Source organism: Suricata suricatta, chromosome 7, assembly GCF_006229205.1.
Source record: "Suricata suricatta isolate VVHF042 chromosome 7, meerkat_22Aug2017_6uvM2_HiC, whole genome shotgun sequence".
Lineage (NCBI taxonomy): Eukaryota > Metazoa > Chordata > Mammalia > Carnivora > Herpestidae > Suricata > Suricata suricatta.
In genome coordinates, this window is record NC_043706.1 from 56,443,875 (window position 1) to 56,465,470 (window position 21,596).

The 21,596-nt window shown below is 35.2% G+C and overlaps 1 protein-coding gene and 1 pseudogene across 1 annotated transcript in view; one reads left to right on the plus strand and one right to left on the minus strand.

Moving 5' to 3' along the window:
* The window catches only part of EYS (eyes shut homolog), a 1,499,666-nt gene that overhangs the window by 1,041,592 nt on the left and 436,478 nt on the right, over positions 1-21,596 (minus strand). The window lies entirely within an intron of this gene.
* LOC115297207 lies at positions 6,660-6,822 on the plus strand (annotated as a pseudogene).

The window sequence follows — 21,596 nt, forward strand, 5'->3', positions numbered from 1 at the left end:
GTTACATATAGGCTATAGAGCCACTCACCTAACTTGGTTATTACTGGTCTTAATTTTTAAATCAATAAAATTAAACCAGGTGATTCTTACCAATTATTTCAATCTTAAATTGATCATGTTTTTAATGCTTTATTTACATTACGTAGAAGAGCCAGATATTAACAAAAATAGTCTCTCTATTGTGCCATGCATTCCCATAAGTTGTCTGAACAACTCCTAGTCATTTGTTAATTCCTGTTTAACAAAATTAAGGTCTGAAATGACAGCTGGAGACACAGTAAGTGGTTTATAATGCACAGGTTTTTTTTTCTTAGAAGAGACATTACTAAAGTTTGTCTTTTGTTTCCAATTCCTTACACAGGCTTATAAGGCAAAATATAGTTTTAGAACACACAGAAAAAAATGTTTTATTATGTTACAATAATTAGTAGTTATTAACCAAGAAAATAAGAGAAATTAGTTGTAATGTGTTTTAATGAACAAAATCAATAGCCATTGTCATATACAAAAAGGAAGCAGAGTTCTCATGGTGAAATTTTGACTTGTGATTTGAAGTTTACAAATATTTTTCCATATAATTTATTTTATTCTGTTTCTGTAATATTTTTAATAAAAGGAGTAATCAAAGTAATTTTGTATGAAGTATATGGAATCTCTACTTAGTTTACTAGTTACTTACTATCAATTATTTCTTCACTGATGTAGATCCCAGGTGATCTAATGTAGATTTTCATATACCTTTCTCTTTTCCAATATATCTTTCACATAATTAAATGCTTGTTTTTACAAGTATTTAATCTACAAATCTAAATCTGTCTCTAGAAACTTTGATGTCACAAAATATATTAATGCCCTCTCACATTTTGCATTTTTCAACTATTGATTCAGAATATAGTCCTGTAAAAACAACCTTCCCAAAGAAACAATCTGCTGTTAATCAATGCATTTGTTGTTGCAAGTTATCAATTACACAAAGATATTTTGGCATAAAATGAGAGGGGTCCCATTGTGATCGCCTGATGTGAGTGAACAAGAATAGTACATGAGGATCAATTACTCTCCCATACTGCTGATACATAGATATAAAAACATAAATGTATGCATATAAAAATTCCTGGTTAAAATACTCAGTGGGTACACAGGAGCTACATTGGTCACCCCTGAGGCAACTACAAGCGAACAATGATACTAAAAAGATTCATGCTTCTTTGCTATAGTGGTACAAGTCCCAAAGAATTTATAAGATGTTTTCACATATTGTTTTCATTTTATTATGTTTTTTAACCTCGCACCCTTCTCCATCTGCCAATGCCAATACCACTTTTCACGGCTCACTAGGCTCAAGTTGCAACTCAACTTTTGTTTTCTGTCCGTATGTCATTGAACAATTTACTTAACCTATCTCTTATTTTAAAAACTGGACTGAGAACAGAATTATTTGGGAGATATAGTTTTGAAGGGTTTTTGTATACTCATAAGTTAAAAATCCATTATACTTCGGTTATCATTATACTTATTTCATTGTTCATTCTCTGAGCACTGTGAAACCAGGAGCCTTGAGTTCTCGGTCCTCACCTCTACCGAGGCACAACCACAGCCAATCTCATAACCAAACTTTATCTCTCATTTCCCCTAAGTCATTTTCAACCTCCAAAACCTCAAATTATGATATTCCCAATTTTTGACACCATCTCTTATACTCTTGTCTCTTCTAATGCTTTGTTTCCATTCTATTTGCTATTTTACTCTTATCAATACTCCTCACTTAAGTACCTCTGTTCTCCAAGTATATTTGACCAGATCATTAGTTCTTTCTTTACTTCCCAGATTAAAGATTATCATATAGCATTCCCAAAACAGGATACCTACACCACTTGATATGTAAGAATTACAGTTTTACTTTATCATAATATTTATTTATCATTACTCTAAATTGTATTCAAAGAATAGAAAAGTTCATCAACTACTGAATACATTACTCGAGAAAAAATTTATTTTTAAAAAAAGATTGAGTTGATATAAGTGGTGTAATAATTTGTGGCAAAATAACAAATTTCTCTAATTTTAATTAGCTGACTGATGCTGAAAATTACACGTCTCTTAGATACTCTATTAATATACTCAGGCTTATGTGAATAACTTTTCTCATGTAGTTTAAAATACTCTGAACTGTGGTGTGTGTGTGTGTGTGTGTGTGTGTGTGTGTGTGTGTGATTCTGATTGGTATCCTACAGACAATATTCTTCCTTTGCAAAAATTCTTTAGGTTTTGTAAGCTAATATTCTGCCTAAGAAGACTACATTCTAAAGACGGTTATAACAAGTATTTTAGTTATCTATATTTATGACCAACGCCAGATATATTTTTCAGTTATTGTAAGTTAAAAATAGGAATACATTGGGCACCTGGATGGCTCAGTGGGTTAAGCATCTGGCTTCAGCTCAGGTTATGATCTTCAACTCTTGGGTTCAAGCCCTGCATCTGCTTCTCTACATTCAGTGCAGAGCCTGCTTCAGATCCTCTGTCTCCTCTTTCTCTGTCCCTCACCCACACTTTCTCTCTCAAAAATAAATAAACATTAAAAAATTGGACTCCATTAGTGAAAATATTATTCGATACCTATACTGATAAAATATTTCAGAGACATACCTAAAATATTTTAGAAACATCCCTTGCTCCTTCATGACCAGGTGTAGTGAGCTCTGTAGACTGCAACCACAGAAATGCTAATCCTGGTTAAATAAATTACCCTGTGCTCCTTTTCTTGTTGAGAAGTTTTCCATTCCCATGTCCCTGAAATGAGTCCAATGGCTGGAAATCCTGTCACAATTGCCTAAGGGAAGGTCTAATGCAAGTAATTTCTGAGACTAGCAAAAGAGAGAGAATGGGGACATCATTAATTTAAGAAATTCCAGAATCATAACATAATTCAACCTGGCTTGATTTTATTATCACCCAGTAGTATAGAAGTGATAGAGGTAACTCTCATCTATTTCTAACTATTTGTAGCTATGGGGACCTATCAAGAAAATTGTACTTGGTATTTTCAAACAGATTTCAAGTTCACTTTCCAAATCTTTAGGTACTATTTCTGTTCACTCTTTGTCAAATGATCTCAATAGAATTTCTTTTATACCATAATTCCATTGAAGGATTTGTCATTTACAACACATAAAACACCAGTGAGAGCAAAGTATTATTAATAATATTAGAAAACAACTAATTTAAACTACATATGATATACTGTTATATCATATTTTTGTTAATCATACTCCTTTTATATTAGTTGAAACATGCATGAATGTACTTTATACAAAAGAGATTATCACTTTCTCTTAAAAAGCTTAATAAATGAATTTTACAAAGTCTGATATCTAGTAACTGCTCAATAAATTTTATGTTTTATAATTATTATTACTATTAATACAGATTCTTAATATAGATACTTCTAAAAACTTGAAAACTAGATTATATCATTTGACACTTAAAATGGAAAAAATAATTTTCTTTAGTGAGTTATTAAGTAAAGCTTTAAATATATGTATTCATACAAATTATAATTTTATTTCTATAATTTAATTTGGAAATAATTATTATTTCTAATATCTCTCTTCTTTTCCTCTAAAGACATTTATAGTGTGTTTATAATGAAATACCTAGTTGGTGTTCTTTATTCATTAAAGAAAAAATATCTCTCAGGCACCTGTGTGGGGATCCTCCCTCTCTCTCTGCTTCTCCCCACTGCTCACATTCTCTCTCTCTCAAAATAAATAAATAAACCCCCAAAAGAAGAAAGAATGTAAATCTCAACTTTGCCAACTGATTTCATTGAACTGCTACATGTTTTGTGTTGTTATTAAAATAATTTATCAAAAGAAAATCTTATGTTAAATCATAATAGATATATTTACTTTTGTTTCCCTTCCACTGAGACTATTCAGATGTGATAATTTTATTCAACATTTGTTAATAAAATATTTTATATTTGGCAAGGTGAATGTTTGGGAAATTTCTCATCATAGTGATTACCACTAGTAAACAATTCCCCAAAACATGAGCTTTATCCATTGCTCCAGAGCAGATGCAAAGAAACATAAAATTAGCACTTTTCCCTAAGAAACAAGGGCATGGAAAGTTTATATTAATAACATTAATAACAGTTGAGCTCACTGAAATGAATTCTATATAAAACTATCCTCATGCTCAAGATTAACAAATCAATGCTATTAAATCATTTCATCATAATATTGACAAAGAAAAACACAAGAGAAAATTCACAATGTTTCTTTAAATTCTGCAAATATTTACTAAAAGCATATGATGTTAGTGGCATTCTAGGTGTTTTTGATACTTCAGTGAACAGAACAGACAAAATATTTGCCTGAAAATTACTATTATGTTCACATAGGACCATATACTTATAGTATTGACTACAAATAAGGATACCTATTGTCTGTAGGTCTTTTTGTATAAAATGTTGCATGTATTATAGTTCATGTAATGTGGGCTCCATTGGGAGATTCTAGGAGAGAATCGATTTCCTTGCCTTTCCACTTATAGAGCTGCTTCCAAAACTCCTGGACTTACAGCCCCTTCCTTTATCTCTAAAGTCAGCACTGTAGCATGGTGCTTTAAACCTTACACTGCCTCCCTCTGTCTCCTCAGAGGGTACTGGTCATACATGTAGGGCCCACCCACATAATCTAGCACAACTACCTCATCTCGAGATACTGAATCTAATCACATTTGTGAACTCTCTCTTACCAAATAAAGTAACTTTCACAGTTCCAGGGATTAGGTCCTAGGTATCTTTTTCTTAAGTCTACTCATTGTCCATCTGCTTACCCTCTGGAATTCTTTTCATGGAGGTAGCCTTCTAGTTAACACATTAAAAAATAGATTTCAAATTAAATAGATTCCATTACATTCTTAACTACCATTCTATTAAGTCTAATAAAATATTTTTTTTAATTGTATAATATTTCTATTTTTAAATCGTTCTTTCTAGTTGCCTACCCCTACCTTATTACTGGGCTATTATGTTTAGCATCAGTTATGGTATCTCCTTTCTAAGTAATTTACATGTCTCTGACCATATTTGTTCCTACTTCATAGTAGCCAGAATTACCTTTCTAAAAATAAAACACAACCAAGTTACTCAGTTCTTGAAAAAGACCTTGGGGACTACTACTATTTATGGAAAAAAAATCTGAACTCTATAGTTTTGAATAAACTGTCCTCCCTATTCTAACCAAAACTTCAGTCCCCTTTTTTTTTTAACCCATTCACATCTTTCTTTTCTTTTTTTTTAAATGTTTTTTATTTACTTTTGAGAGACAGAGACAGTGTGATCAGGGGAGGGTCAGAGAGAGAAGGAGATACAGAATTGGAAGCAGGCTCCAGGCTCTGAGCCAGCTGTCAGCACAGAACCCATCATGGGGCTTGAACCCATAAACTATGAAATCATGACCTGAGCCGAAGCCAGACACTTAACTAACTGAGCCACCCAGGCGCCCCAACCCATTCACATCTTTCCACAAGTATACCAAATATTCCAAGTGCAAAAGAAATACCACCATTTTATAAGCATGTGATATAGAATTAACTTCAATCAATACTTTGCTTGACAAGCTCTTATTTATCCCTCAAGAGGGCAGACTGAACTTCATTAAGACTTGTTCCTTTGGTAATGTAGAAATAATGACTACTCCATCCTTGGGTCTCCACATTAATTCATATTTCTTTTATGCCATTTGTGTGGTATTTTTTTTTATAACTTTCTCTCCTCAGTGTGAATTTGAGTATGTGGGAAATACTGTGCCCAGATCATTTTTGGGTCCCCAGAAACTAGAGTTTGGCAGGAAGGAGACACTCTACAAATGTGATTAATTGAATGAATGAGGCCTTTAGAGGCAAGTGAGAAAAACTAGTGCCTGTAACAATGACATAACTGATGAACACTTCTCCTCTCTTAAGATACTATTATATATTAAATTAGTTCTCTCTTCAGAAATAATCATTAATTAAACATGAAATTAACTCGTTTCTGTTTTTACTCCTTATTCAGAAACAGTAAAATACAAACATGCATATATGCATATGTACATATACACATATACATGTATATGTAAAACATAAATACATATAAAACATAGATATACAACATACACAAATTTATATATATAATAAAAAGTTATATATGTGTGTGTGTAATATATATATATACATATATATGTATGTATGTATTAAAACATTTGCTGAAACATACATTTGGGCTGCCAAGTTTTCCTTGACTGTAATTTTAAAACTACTCAGCAATACATTTATATAGATTTTTTTACTGCCTGCAAATTATGGTGATTTTATATTTCCCAAAACTGTTCTTCTTAAATGAATAATTATGCTGCTAAATTATTCAAACTATATTTATATGAATTCTTTCATTCACATATTAAATAAAGGAACATGTTTGCAGGTTTCTCTGATTTTAAAATTTCTGTATACTCACTTAAATATATCCTTCTCAATCTTTTTTATGGAAGTATAATTAACATAAGTGTTACTTTGGTTTTAAAGGTATAATATAATGATTCAACAATCCCATACATTGATCTCAATCAATCTTTCTTTTTGAATTATTGTTTTCAATAAGAGTGAGGATTGCTTCTCAGCCTTTGGGCTAAGATCAAGTGTAGTATCTGTTCTTATCAGTTCAAAAAGAGTGAGGGGCTGCTTGCTTTGCACAGAGGCTCCAAGCAATATTTTGTCTGTTTGTTTGTATTTTGTTATTGTTTCCTACACAACAAAATAATCACATCATATAGCTGCCCAATTTAGCATCTCAAATTCTATGTACTAAAGTCTGGGCTGCTTAGCTAATGTTTACTTTCTTTACTAGTCAGCACCATTGGCTGTTGTGGGAACTCTGGTGTATAACTCAGCCTCCTCATCATATCTGAAGCTCTCTTAACCCCTGTTTCCTGGAGTATTAGCAGTTGACAGTCCATAGCTGAGTCCTTTCCTAGGATTTGTCCTTGCCTTAAGGGAGCTGCTTTGTCCAATTTTATGCCACTCTCTCCAAGTCACAAAGTAGCCTACAAACAATTATTGGTTTATACAAAAGTACAAAGACCAAGCTTATTGGCCTCAATAAGAGATTTCTGAAGGGGTAACTCAGTTTAAGCACTTCCTGTGGGACTGTCTAAAATCTCTGTTACAACCACACCATTGCTAAAATTGTCTCTTGTCTATTTCTCTGTCCTCGCTCCTTTATAGATATTGTTCCCTAAGTATTTCACAACAAACTCTATAAAAAATGATATCCTTTCTATAAAAAGTCTCCTGGGGAATTCCATCTAAAAGATTTGGAGCCAGGAGTGGTGTAGCACATGAATTGCAAAATGGCCTTTGAAGCTAGGTTGTCTGAGAGTCAGCTGGGAAAGAGAACTCTGCCAGTGGCTGTAGGTGTAGTGTGGACAGTCCAAAGCATGGTATAGATATGTGAGTATTACTAGCTGGGAACTGCCCTGGAATAATTGGCAGAAGGGAACATACTGGCATGCAGTATTACAGGCACTTATAGTGGAAGTATGTCTTAACCTGGAGGCCGGGTCCACGTTCCTTCACTGAGGCGCCAATTGTCTTAACCGGAGCCAGGTCCCGGTCGCCGGTACCTGTCTCGTCCACCCTGACCGGCAGGGCGGAGAGTCCTCGTGGGTTCTTTTCCTGAGGGAGGGAGAGAAAGGGCAGGAAAAGGGACGCACAGACAGTAAAGACACAACTCACGTTTCCGATCAGGCAATAAAGAGAGAGAGAGCGAGCTTTATTTAGAAAACTGTTTCTTATAAACGTTTCAAGGCGGGGAAACAAGGCAGCTGACCCAGGTCAGTTGCTAGGAAACAGGGTCAAGGGATTAAGACTGGAGTAAAAAAGGAACCGGACTAAAGTGTTCTAGCACCGCGCCTGAGGGGCTGAAGCTACCCTGCCTGCGGGCGGTTGATCTTTGATCTTCTGGCTTCTCCTCTGGCAGGGAGTGGCGCTCCCCTGCCTATTTTTGTACCTCCCCTCAGGGAGTGACATATCCGGCTAGCAAATGGCCAAGCAGCTGAGATCTTTGCCGCTCCCCACAGAGGTAGAAGTCATCAGAATAAGGGAATCAAGCAGCTCTTGCTAAGTTTAACTGATACATTGAAAAAACAAAGACAAATTCGGGTGAATAATAATGAATAATAACACTTTTTTTAAAAAAGTAAGAGTGAGGAGATGCTGGGAGCCATTTCTGAAGTAAGGCAGGTCTGCAAGGCCTCCCACCTTCAGACTGCAACAATGTCTACACCCACCCACCCCTACTCAATTTCTGCTTAAGCACTGACCCCCAAGGCACCTGACTGACTGATATCAGGAGTGACTTGCCTTCTTATGCTAAAAATATGTGAATTGTACCTTATGAAAAAACTTGTTACAGGAATTTCTTCTTTTGTGATTATAGGAGCAAATACTGCATTTCTCAAGAAACCTTATTGACCCCTGCTCACAACTAACTCTTGCCTTTGCTATGCTAAAAACACAGGCTTGTATTTAAATGCTAAAGATCCCTTCCTTCCCCATGTGATAAGCATCTTCTCCTACTTCAATCATTATTGATAAAGGTTATGCATGAGTCTTCCACCAATCTATGTTCTGGGAAATTTTTACATACCAAAGAATTTGTCATAAAAAATCATTGTCTAAGGCAATTGCCACTTCTGTTTTGTACCCATATATTTTTTTAAATAAATAAAGCTGATTCTCGTGTCAGTGCAGAAGTGCCTGCCTTGTGATCAAAAAGAAGCCAAGGCTTACTCTCTCCCTTTCGCTGACACTGTCCATCCTTCAGGGAAGCCTGGACCTGCTGGAGCTGGACTCCGGCAAGGAGATCTTTTTGGAATCTTATAAAGAAGCTCTTATCTCCTGCAGTTGGAGAGCTGTAAAAACTGAGAAGCAGGACCAGGACTTAATTACAAGAGCAGGAGTGCCCTAACCCCTCTGGAAGGCACTAGCATTGTAGAAGAAGTCACCCTCTCCCTTTGTTTGAGGATGACACAGAGATCAAGGTCTTGCAAGATAACATGCATCTGCCTTCCACTAGGATTTAGCCCTCCCCAGCTGTAGGTGTGAAGATTATAGGACAAGACTTCCAGAACATATCTTCCATCATACAGAGGTCGTTGGCCTGTCTTGACACTTAACAGAAGTAGTAAAAGGTATATGCAACTGTACCAACAGTAGGGTCTCAAAGGCCTAGTAGAATCTCACCTTGGAACCACACAGTTGTGACCCTCGGGGTTTCCTAAAGCCTCTAAGCCTTCCTATTATATAAAGTTACTATAGAATGTTTTAATAGTTAAATAATGTATCTGTGACTTCATTAAAGTAACTCTTCGTATAGTAAAAATCCGATACCTATTAACTACAAATATTAACATTAGGAATTACAGATCTTACTTCTATGTCATGCTTTTATAGTCAAAAGTCCATGTTCCCAATTCATCTCTAATTTATATACATCAAAATTAAATGAATGAGTTATTGAGAAAAATTGCTAGTTAAAAAATTGTAGCCACTTCAATTATTAAAGATGTTCCATATACCAAGTATCAATTTAAAAATGATACTATATAATAGTGATCAGTCTTTATTAACTTATACTACATATATATATATACACACACACACACACAGACATTGGCATATAATACATATATGTATATAAATGTGTAATATATACATTTAATAGTATATATGTTATATAACATATGTACTGCTACACACACACACATATATAGTGTCATTTTCATAGAAGGCATGAATAACTAAGGGTTTTCTTTCACAAAATACATCTGTAGGAAGGTCAGTCCTTCATAAAACAAGCCCAAAGAAAAGGCATCTTGTTCATTCATTCACTTACCAGATATTTACTGATTCCTTGTGGGGAGCAGCAAAGATCTCAGCTGCTTGGCCATTTGCTAGCCGGATTTGTCACTCCCTGAGGGGAGGTACAAAATAGGCAGGGGAGCGCCACTCCCTGCCAGAGGAGAAGCCAGAAGATCAAAGATCAACCGCCCGCAGGCAGGGTAGCTTCTGCCCCTCAGGCGCGGTGCTAGAACACTTAGGTCTGGTTCCTTTTTTACTCCAGTCTTAATCCCTTGACCCTGTTTCCTAGAAACTGACCTGGGTCAGCTGCCTTGTTTTCCCTGCCTTGAAGGCTTTATAAGGACAGTTTTCTCAATAAACTCTCTCTCTTTCACCTGATCGGAAACCGTGAGTTGTGTCTTTACTGTCTGTGCGTCCCTTTTCCTGCCCTTTCTCTCCCTCCCTCAGGAAAAGAACCCGCGACAACTCTCCGCCCTGCTGGTTGGGGTGGACGAGACAGGTACCCCCCAATGTGCTCCCGGACCCGGCCTGGCCTCCGGGTTACGACAATTCCTTTTTATGTTTTTGGTGCTAAGCATACAACAATCAATAAAGTCACTACTCTGAGGTCACAACACCCTGAGGCTCACACTGTATTAGGAAGAAAGGGAAGGAAAAAACACACACACATGCACACATACACACAAAATGTGTATATAAAATCACCAGAGCCAATGATATGAAGAGAAATTACTTGGCATTGAGAGTGACACAACACATAGTTAACAAAAACAAATAATTTAGCTTGGAGTGTCATGTGATATTTTTTTATCACACTTTATGGTACCAAAGTTTATTTCTCTCTGTAAGAATCCCGAGGGAAGGGATTATGTATAGTTTACCATTTTGTCTTCAATTAAGAGTACAACATTTTGTGCCTTGAATATATTTGATTGGGTGTACTAACAAAGCTTGCAAACCAAACTGAGAACACATAACAGTAATTCAGGAAACATTTGTTTGACTATAAATAGTTTTAAATTCTGCCCTTGGTCTTGAAGATACACACTGATGTACAATTGCAGAAATCAACTAATGAAAAATTATTATTTTGCAGTATTATCAGTTCTTTTTATAAATACATGAATTATTTCTCTTTTTTAATCTTTATTTTAGTAAAGTTTATTTATTTTGAGACAGAGAGAGAGAGAGATTGTGCAATATGAATGAGCAGGGGGACAGCAGAGAGAGTATCCCAAGCAGGCTCTGCGCTGTCAGCATAGAGCCATTCGTGGGACTGGATCTCATGAGCCATGAGATCATGACCTGGGCGGAAATCAACAGCCAGATGCTTAACTGACTGAGCTACCCAGACACCCTAATCATTTCTCATTTTTAAAATGAGCTTGACTATAATTTTCTGAGTGAAAATGATGAAATGCTTTTTGTAAATCTATACATGGATATGTTAAATCAAAATAGGAGACAGAATAAAGCATATAGAAAAATAATTTCTCTTTTCAAAACCAAATCGAGTCTTATATAACTGTAGAGAACAAGTATACATGGAGGAAAGTATAATAACAGTAGCACAAAAAAAACTTTAGCACTTAATTTCATGAGCTTTTTAAGAATTCCTATGCACATTAACAACATATTTAAGTTCTTAAAAACATTTATTTAGATTATTTTTTCTAAAGACTGAGGGCACAAGTAGACAAGGGGCAGAGAGAGAGAAAATCCCAAATCCCAAGAGGGGCAGAGAGAGTGAGAGAGAATGATAAAGAGAGAGAAGTGGGGCATACCTGAGGTGGGGCTTGTGCTCACCTGAAGAAGCAGGGCATGAGCTTACCCGATGTGGGGTTTGAACTCCTGAACTGTGAGATCATGACCTGAGGCTAAGGGAGATGGTTAACAACTGAGCCACCCAGGCACCCTATTTAGATCTTTTTCTAAAAATTACCTTAAGGAACAGCTAGAGGCATTGATTCAGAAGTTATATAGAGAGCCTAAAACCCAAGCAACAGAAACAGAGTCTGGCTAAATTAACCAAGACAATGAGAAATGTGGCAGGAGATTAGAATTTATTTGAAGATTATTTGTTAACTTACTTAAAATTAAGTAAGGGAGAGTAAGTGCCTCATAATGTAAAATCCAAGGCAACCCCTATGATCTCAAAATGTTATCTTTGGCTGCTTGATCAGAATCATCTGAAGTGCTTATAAAAACAAGGATTCCCAGGCCCAACCAGGATTACTAAATCAGAGAATCTAGAGAAGGCCTCCTCATATTTGCTTTAGAACACCATCATGAATGAGACTGATGTCTTCTAGTATTAGTCGTTACAGTGACTTTGGTACAATACTCCAAATGCTGTTTTTCTACTGAAGTCAAACATTTGAAGACAGAATTGTACTTTCTTCTCCCAAGTGGCAGAGCAGTGTCTGCACTCTTCTTTTCTCTTATATGATAGATATTACATTCTACTTTAAATCGTCATAACTTGGGGGCCTCAGGACGGCTCAGTTGGTTAAGTGTCTGACTTAGGCTCAGGTCATGATCTGGCACTTTGAACCCCACAACAGCCTCTGTGCTGACAGCTCAGAGCCTGGAGCCAGCTTCAGATCCTGTTTCTCCCTCTCTCTCTGTCCCTCCACAATTCAATCCTGCCTTTCTCTCAAAAATATATAAACATTTAAATAAATTTTTTAATGCTTTAATTTGTGTGAACATCATACTCTTTTCTCATAATTACCTAAGCTTATTGAGACTACCAATATCATCTTCTGAGTCTGTGTATCGCCTACAGCACAAAGAACAAGGAGTTTTAATGTATACATCTTTAAAAAATATGAATTGAATTGAAATTAATTTCACATACAGGGTGATAGTTTTGGGGGATAAGAACACAGTGTTGAGTAGACATTTTGGTGTTCATATGGGTTTAAAATCATTAAAATTAATTCCAAAATTTGTTGGTTGATTTTTTGTAAGAGAAAAATAATATATAGCAGACTCAGACTAAGACTTACTTGAACTGCGGTTTGCCAATGAATAAAAGGCAGAAGCAATAATTTTGTCTCTCATATATTTTGGTAAAACATGCCAAGTCCCCAAATCTTTTTATTTCTCTGAAAATGACATCTGAAATTGATTAGGTCAGTAGCTGCACATATTTTATTGTCATTTAGCTTCTCAGCCTGATAGCTATCTGAGAATTTCTAAGACTGATTAAAAAGTGTACCACTTATTGAATAAGACATAACAATGATAATTTTGTTTCTGGCAACACCCATCGGTATTAGCTTGTGTCTAAAAATTCGTTATTTTCCAGATTCCCTTATAAATCAGTTCTTTATAGTACACGACTATACATAATGTATAATTCAGGATTCAAAGCAACAGTTTGTCCTGTCTATGAAACAATTTAAGCAACATTTCCCCAGAGGAAAGACCTCTGGTTATTTGGAAACTGTATGTGTTTATAAAATGTGAGATGAAGACATCTGTTGGGATGTTCTTTTTTGGTTTTAAATGTGTTTCTTTCTTTATTGTAATTCAGACTTCCACATATATTGCATTCATATGAATACATTGTCCTCTAAAAAAAACACGTCTTGAAGAACTGATCATTAACAAATGGTCATATGCTGCAAACATGTTTTGGGTATTATGCGTATCTGTTGCATATAAATGAAGGCCAGATAAAATTATAAAGTACTTGTAGTAAATTCTTGTTAAGTGTATTATGCTGGATAAGCTCTTAAAAATACCTCCTTTTGATTTTCCTACTTCATAAATTATATTTCAATTTGTTAAGCAATTAACAATTCAGTAATACTTATCTTTAAAATAGATTTTATGTTAAACACATACCTAATTTATTGGTACTAAATATTATATTAAGATTTGGAGGATATCTGTAATTAGGACCTTTTATAAAAATAGACTTGATAAAATATTTAAAATAATGTTTTGAGTAACCTCTATAGATAAATAACTGCATTAACTTCAGGTGATTTATTTAGTTATGTATTTTGAGAGAGAGAGAGAGAGAGAGAGAGAGAGAGAGAGAGAGAGAGAGAGCACATGAGCAGGGGAAGGACAGAGAGAAGAAGAGAGAATCCCAAGCAGGCCCAGTGCGGAGCCCAACACAGGACCAAACTCAGGAACCATGAGATCATGACATGAGCCTAAACCAAGAGTTAGAAGTTTAACCAACTGAGCTACCCAGGCACACCTCAGATAGCATTTCAAAATAAACTACTTAAAGTGAAAATAATAGTTGGCTACCATTACAGTTATTAAATGATGTCATTATAGTGATATACATGAATTTTTAAAGGGAAAGAAAAAAAGATAAGACTACAAATAATTATTACTGAAAAGGAGGTGACAGTGAAAGTAGTCATCAATTTGGACATGTTTCGTTCTATCAAATGGCCACTTTTGCAGGGATGTTTCTTGGCAGGGTCTTAAAAATCAGTATGTAGTGAATATAAAGTAAGGCATATTTAAAATGGCATGACTTATGATTTTATAGTATTGACCTAGTTTATAATGCAAAACCCTAATTTTAGCATAATCATATTTGTCAACTATTATTTATTATATATTATGAAATCCTTCTCCATTCATGTGGAGACAAAAGAGAGGTACGATTCTGTCACTAATGTGTTTCAGGGATTATGACATAACCAATGTGAAATTAAAACAAGATGTAAATACATTTTCCTACATTTATAAATAAAACTTTTGTAGTAAGTTCATTAATATCATAAGTTTCCAAATTGTGGAAAACTTGGCAAAGCTGGTATAGGTAGAGATAGGTGACTATTTCCTTTGGAAAAGAAGAAGAATCACAATGACTTTCCTATGGCACTGAATACAGTAAATCTGATTGGGAGATATATTACACTTTGTACTGATGAGTACACTGTTGTACACTTTGAGTTTTTTGAGGGGCTAAGAATTTAAAGAGAGAGGTTCATAAATAAGGATGTCTCTCTATAGGCTGAGTTGAAGCTGTCCCATTAAAGTTAATATATGGTCCCAGAAGAGCATCTACAATAAAATCACCTTGATTAGCAGTACAGAATAGTGAAGAAAGTTCACTAATGTCAAATATTCGGTATCAAATAATCCAGGCTTGTCATCCACTGTGGTATTCTGTGTGAGAACATGACTCAGCAGCAGAAAAGCAAATTCAAATCATGCCAGTTGTAAAGGAAAAATCAAAGCCAAATCCACTGTAGATGGAAGAAGAAATTCTGCTGGGAGCCATTTCTGAAGTAAGGCAGGTTTGCAAGGCCTCCCACCTTCAGATGGCCACCAGCATCTATACCCACTCAACCCCCACTCAATTTCTGCTTGAGCACCGACCCCCAAGGCACCTGACTGACTGATATTAGGAGTGACTTGCCTTCTTATGCTAAAAATATGTGAATTGTACCTTATGAAATAACTTGTTATAGGAGTTTCTTCTTTTGTGATTATAGGAGTAAATGTTACATTTCCTGAGAAAAATTGTTTATCTTCCCCTTGAAAAACAGGCTATTGACCCCTGTTCACAAAAGAAGTAACTTTTGCTTTGGCTATGCTAAAAACATTGCCTTGTACTTAAATGCTAAAGACACCTTCCTTCCCCATGTGATAAGCATCTAGTCACGTACTTCAATCACTATTGATAAAGGTTATGCATGAGTCTTCTACCAATTGATGTTCTGGGAAATTTTTACATACCAAAGAATTTGTCATCAGAAATCATTGTCTAAGGCAAATGTCACTTCCGTTTTATACCTCATACATTTTTTCTTTTTTTTTTTTTAATTTTTTAAATTATCCTCTTTTATTTTTTTAAATGTTTTTAATGTATTTTTTTGAGAGACAGAGAAATACAGCGCAAGCAAAGGAGGGAGATACAGAATCTGAAGCAGGCTCCAGGCTCTGAGCTAGCTGTCAGCACAGAGCCCAATGTGGGGATCGAACCATGACCTTGAGATCATGACCTGAGCCGAAGCTGGATGCTTAACCAACTGAGCCACTCAGGCGCCCCCATTTTTTCAATAAATAAGGCTGACTCTCTGGTCAGTGCAGAGATGCCTGACTGGAGAGAGAGATGCCTTCCTGCTGATTGGAAAGAACCTCATGGCTCTCATTCCCTTCCCCCTTTGCTGATTCCCATCTCTTTTGTGCTGACACCATCCATCCTTCAGGGGAACCCTGGACCTGCTGGAACTGGACTCTGGCAAAATTCACATTCCCAGATGACACCAAAGTCTTATGACTATGATTCTCACACTTCTGTGTAATTAGAATATGTGGATGGCTTGTTAAAGTGTTTGGCTCCCACTCCAGAGTTTATGATTCAATAGGTGTGAGATGGGCCCTGAAAATTCACATTTCTAAAAAGTTCCAAAGTGAAGCTCCTGCTGCTGGTTCAGGACCCACTTTTTGCCTTATGAGACCTTATCATTAAAGAAAATAAAAGTATAAGCAGAACATCTCCCACAATTGATATACATACACTCCCCAAAATGAACATATAAAACAAACCCCAAAACCATCAAGCGTTGGAGGGGTGAAGCAAAGGAAACAGAAAGAGAGAAACAAATCTTTTGGAAGGAACTTAAAGATAGACAATGGCTTCAGCTGGCAGTTTTTCAAGATTTCTAGGAGCAGCCAGATCAGAGCATGTACCCTGGAATGTTTGACCAGAGTTAAGAGTGAGGAGAAAAACAAAGTTCAGTTGTTGACAAGAGGGTCCTTGGGACTCCATTATGCCAGTAATGGAATAGGATTTAAGAGGGACGAGGAAAAGTAAATAACCCATGAGGACCAAGGTCAAAAAGTCATGCAAAATAGTTATTGTTACTATATACAATCAAAATAAAGGACTTCTTCTGTTCTGAAATACAAATATGTTTAAGCAATATAGTCAGCTGGAAAATAAATAATATTTTCAAAAATAGACTATAACATAGATTAATTAACAAATATGTATGGCAATTTTGAAAATTCCATAAGGCTACCATGCTTTGGACCATAGAAAATTTTTTCAGTATATGATGCAGTCGACAACATTGTGGACATTACTTGGAGATGTCCCCGTAATAGGAGCCATACAGTTCCAAGGGACACCACCATACCCTTTCTTTCCAAGTGACTGTACATAGTAGAAAATCTTTCAAGTAAAATAAATGACATTTTGTTTAGTCTTCCATGGCTAAAATAAAAAAAAAAATTACAGAAACAGTCTCTACCTCAGAACGGGCAATAACAGAAAATATGCTGCAAGCTTATTTTTTCCCTCCACATAAAATACGTCAATGCTAAATTTTATTATTACTTCAACATGCTACAATAATGTGCAATGATTATAGAGAAATGATCTTAGTTTAAATCCCACCCTACTCCCTCAAGGCATTAAAAATAGTGCAGGAAAATTTCAGAAGAGCCAAGTTAATGCTAGGTCATGAATAGAATATATGACTGTTTTCATGAAATAGCTCACAATGTGTGATAAGAACAATAATATTTTAAATTAGTCTGTTGCCTCAAGATAATTCTCCAGAATGCCACACTAAATACATAATATATTCCTTTATATGCTGTATTTTTATGTTACATTATTAATGAGACATGAATTATTAAATGCATATTTCAATAATTAGTGGCTGAATTCATATTACAGCATGTCTGATGGTAACTAGAATAGTTGCTTTTATACAGCTGCACTAATGTGTATATTTTAATGTGTCCCTATTGTCTTTATATGCAAGAGTAATGTAGGTTTATGTGTAGTATATGCTTTGTTAAGTTTTATGAATTAGACAATATAAGAATATCAAGGGAAAAAAGTGGATTCAAGATCATTAGCAATGTCAAACTGAATGCAGGAAAGCATTTTAAAGTTTTATAAAACTAATGATTTCTCAATAGGCCTAAGGCTTTAATAGTTGGGCGACAGTTTCTAGTCTTCAATTTCATTAAAACATACCTGGGAAATGGTCCATTTGAGTGAGTTAAGACAAACATTCCTTGAGGCTCACAATACCCTTAATTTAGAACTGGATATCTTGAGAGAATAGGACTTTACAGGTAGGTATAGCTCTCATTGTAAAAATAAGGACACTAAGTCCCAGATAATTTAAGAGACACATGTTTTTGTTCCCAGAACTAAATAAAACAGTTCTGATGAATGAATTGGTAATTATATAATTGCCCTAAAATCCCAAAGCCAGTGTTTCTGAACAAAAATATAAAATCTATGAGATTTCATAACACAGATCTTTTCACTGCTCTCAGCTGACTAATTCAAGACTGAATTTTTCTCTTTTTTGTAACTCATTCTTCCAGCACATAATTGTAGAACATGTACTTTAACTCGGATGGCATACAAAGCTCTGTAGATCCAAAGGTAAATAATGGTTCCAGAAACTTACATGGGGAAAAGGACAGGTAAAGCCACTGAATTAAAGTAACATGTGGTAGAGCAAAGGGAGAACTAAACCCCAGGAAAAGATAGAACTAGTCATATTTTGTCACACTTCTACTCAGAGCCCTTAATTTTCCTCCCCGCTCTTTCAGAGTTTAAAACAGAGTCTGTAATAGCATACTTGGCCTGTTATCATCTGCCTCCAAACATTCTTTCGGAACTCATTAATCCTTGACCATCTTTTCCTACGTTAGCCACTCTGTTCTCTTTTTCTGTTTGTTGACAGACCAAAAATAATTTTCCTTCAAGAATTTGACACATACCGTTCCCTTCACCTTAACCAATCTCCCCCAAATATCCATATGCCATACTCCCTCATTTTTTTTCAGATCTTTCCTTAAATACCACCTTTTAACTTTTCCTGACCACCTCACAAAAGTAGCAGTTCTTTCCAAAACTATGTCCACATGTTTCCTCATACTGCTTGGGATACTGAAGCACAGAAAAATGACACAATTAGCCCGAAGTTATAACGCCTACAGCTGGCTAAGCCGCAATTTGAATACAGCAGTTGGGGTTGAGACCCCATATCTTAACCACTCTGGCATACTGCCTCAGTTGTCATGGAATCCAAAGAACTGGAAGAAATATTGTGGACAATTTTTAAAGAGATTCTGTCAAGAGGGTTTCCTCTCTGGCTTTGGGCTAAAAGAAAATGCTAGGATGCATAACACAGCAAGAAAGGGATTGTAAGTGACAGAAGTAGAGACTTAAGCCTTGCCAGAGCTATTATCTGATATTATCAGTGGCAGTGTCTCCAAACAATTAAAAAAATAAATAAATAAACTGTCTCACTGCAGGAGAGTTACCTTTTAATCGAGAAACCACAGATTTCAGGAACATCAGGCCACCCTAGTACCTGCAGTAAAAAAGGGAACCAGAGCAGAGGACCAGGCCAGCAGTAGTACCTCCTCTTCCGTTCCACAGGACTGACATACTTAGTGGGTGTGGTCCAAACGCAAATACAATGATTTAGTAAGCACAGCCAATGTTATACTTTATCCATTTTTAACTAAGTACCACTGTATAGTAACTGCTTCATCATGGTCAGTTCTTGAAATAAATATTTTAACAAATTAAAGTTAGAAGCTAACTTTCAAATTACTATGGCAAAATTCAAGACTAAAAAAGGGAAAACAGCACATTTAACTACATTGTACTCATCAATTATAACTTTTAAATAAGCAAAATTTTTATAGATTACTAATAATATAACATTATAAAATTTGTGTTCATTGACTATATTACATTTTTATTTATATTTTGGGTGTATTTTTTAATTTTATTAGTGGAGTTAGTCACATACATAATTTATAAATAACACATATTTTGGAAATAAATAAACAAAACGTTTTACTGATAGAAGAACAAAATCAAAGAAGTTTGGAGACTGTTGGCAAAAGTGTGACTCAATAGGGATACAGATATCCCTTGCAGTTGAGTTCTAATGGTGATTAATTATATTTATATAATAACTGACAGATTCAACCCTATGAATATATTTAATTTAAAAATGATATTGAAGTGTTTTTTAAAAGACTTAATTTTATTAAATATTAATATTTTATATATTTATCTATTTACTCATTTATTTATTTATTTTAAGAGTGACAGAGACAGTATGAGTGGGGGAGGGACAGAAAGAGAGGGTTACAGAGAATCCCAAGCAAAGAGGGAGCCCACATGGGGCTTGAACTCACAAAACCATGAGATCATGACCTGAGCCAAAACCAAGAGTCTGATGCTTAAACAGACTGAGCCAGTCAGGTGCTCCATAAATATTAAAACTTTAAAGTAGATATTTCGTTATTTAGAGTTGATGATAGATGTCTTAGAAAGTACTAAAGATCCACTCTATAATTTATGCAAAAAATTTCCAATTATTTTATTGAGTAGCATTTATACTTAATAAATTAGCAACTTTTCAGTAAATTCTTCCACACAATTATTATTAATAATTATCTTTTTATATTTAATGTATACAGAATCCTTATTTTTCAGCTGAATGGCTCAGTTGGTTAAGTGTACAAACCAAGATCTCATGGTTCATGACACTGAGTCCTTCCTGCATTGGGCTCTGTGCTGACAGCCCAACACCTGCCTGGGATTCTGTCTCACCCTGTTTCTCCATCCTTCCCCTATTTACACACTCTCTCAAAATAAATAAGTGAATTCAAATAAATCTATTGGGAAATTAAAAAAAATTCTTATGATGCTTGCCTGTGCCAGAGAAATTGATGTCAAACATAAATCTATTAAATTGATAAAGATCATGTATTAAATTGTTCTTATATTACATTATGAACTTATGTCAGTTTTATTTTTCCATCACATTGATATTCTGGATCCTTAATAAGACAAGTTGTTCATATTATACTTTATCTTTTGATTCAATGACAGAGGACAACTGAATAGGAATTAGCTTTGAAAGAGGTCGCCCATGGGCAAAATGTCAACAGGATAGTTATGCTGCCTAAACAGAATAATGTACAATATGAAGTAAGAGTGACTTAATTAACTGAATCTGTCTCAGTAGAGTGCACTTTTTCTCTAGTGAAGACGTAAAAAAGATAGACAACTGCATTATGTCAATTAATCTACTCATATTTCAGTGTGAATATAAGAAATGAAGACATACATGTGCTATTTGTGTCAAGATGAACAGATAGATAAGAAATATATATACACTCATTTGAATCCACATCAACATTGCCACCAAAAGTTAAAAATAAATTGTGCTTTGACGTTGTTACAAAAGATGACCCTCCCAACATAAAATGGATAAGATTAAAAAAACTGCTGTCCACAAAATTTTAAATCATTATTTAAAAGATATTCTGATGCTATGATGAAGCCTCTTTAAGGACCCCTTTACTTTTTCTTTCCCCTGTACTAGTACATGTTAGTGAAGTTACTGTAAAATGGACCTGCTGTTTTTCCAAAAAGTTAAGGACATTTTCTTCATTATATGTTTCTAAGTTTTAACCCAGTTTTGGGGTAATTTCTCACTGTTTGGACCTTCATGGAAGAATAGCCTATAGCCCAGTTTTTACGTGGAGAATTCATGAAACCCTGAAACTGGGGAATATCAGCTCTTAGAATAATCTTTCATTATTTTGTAGTGTTTAGATATCAGCATGTTTTACCCCTGGTAGAGGGCCTCAGTAATTAGTAAACTGACTGTAGGAGGCGGATGCAAGACCCTGCC